Below are 532 nucleotides of genomic sequence, written 5' to 3' on the forward strand. Positions count from 1 at the left end.
TCTGTAAAGACTTTGCATGAGGCCTATTTCACTGGCCAAGTTGTAGAACCCCTTTTAGGTATTCCAATCAGTTATAGGCTGAAGATAAGCTTACAGGTTTTCTCTAATCATGTTTCCCAAAATTCCTTTCTATCCCACTCAAGTGTCTATTTTACAATAGTAGGCAAGGGAAACTAATTTTCATAAGGCAGTCAAGGATGTTAGTATTATTTACCCTCTTCAAGCTATACCTAGATCCCTCTATCCCAGAGCCCTGTTGTTGCAAGGTTGAGTATGCATCACTATTTACCTCTGTCCCACTTAGGCCACGCAAACCTGTCTCATTGCTCCCCTACCTATCTTGCTCTTCTGCCTCCTCCCCCCTTCTTGTATTGCCCTCCCCAACACCCAAACTAAACCCCACCCCACCCCAACCCCACTGTAGTTGCCTTATATTCCATTAGTTCTTCCCTCCATTTAAGACAGTCTATTATATCCAGTAATCTACCTGACCTTCTCACCACCTGGATCTCTGTTCCTCTGTGTTTACCTT

Source organism: Chrysochloris asiatica, unplaced genomic scaffold (assembly GCF_000296735.1).
Source record: "Chrysochloris asiatica unplaced genomic scaffold, ChrAsi1.0 scaffold00438, whole genome shotgun sequence".
Classification (NCBI taxonomy): Eukaryota; Metazoa; Chordata; class Mammalia; order Afrosoricida; family Chrysochloridae; genus Chrysochloris; species Chrysochloris asiatica.